General features: G+C 32.0%; 1 protein-coding gene across 1 annotated transcript in view; it reads left to right on the forward strand.

The window, feature by feature from the left end:
- LOC119586141 (glycerophosphocholine phosphodiesterase GPCPD1-like) overlaps window positions 1-547 on the forward strand; it is a gene marked incomplete in the record, with an annotated part of 78,881 nt that overhangs the window by 66,676 nt on the left and 11,658 nt on the right.

Here is a 547-nt window from a genome sequence, read left to right on the forward strand (position 1 = left end):
ATGCATCCATACCTCTTTCTTTCTCTTTTGGAACTTATAAGATAATTTTTATCTTTGTTTTCAGGAAGCTGACCTTTTAAAATTGCATGTTACATTTCAATAGTATTGTGAGTTCCTGTACATTATAATCAGTGTAAAGTATATAAATATTTTACATCTTTTACTCAAAGAAAACTTTCTAGTTACTCTATTGTGGATGATTTCTGTGCCTTTGTGCACCACTATTGATTGTGTTTCATACATAGATATTGAGCATTTGGAAGGCTGTAAGACTGAAACAGACAATGTAAAATAGAAAAGACGTCACCTTTTATGTGACTGTTACTAAATTCTTTATATCCCTGGAATATACACAAGAAAGAGCAAAAACTTCAACTGTTTTAATTCAGAATCATGGCCGGTGGCTAATGAAAGACCTTGGAACTTGACTAGTAGACTGGAATGTTATTATATCACACAAATCAACTGCATCCTTCCAATTTTACTTTTTCCTTTCTTACATTTTTCTTACTCTGTCTGTCACACTTGATTTATAGCATTCATGGTG

Source organism: Penaeus monodon, chromosome 21, assembly GCF_015228065.2.
Source record: "Penaeus monodon isolate SGIC_2016 chromosome 21, NSTDA_Pmon_1, whole genome shotgun sequence".
In the NCBI taxonomy this organism is placed as follows: Eukaryota; Metazoa; Arthropoda; class Malacostraca; order Decapoda; family Penaeidae; genus Penaeus; species Penaeus monodon.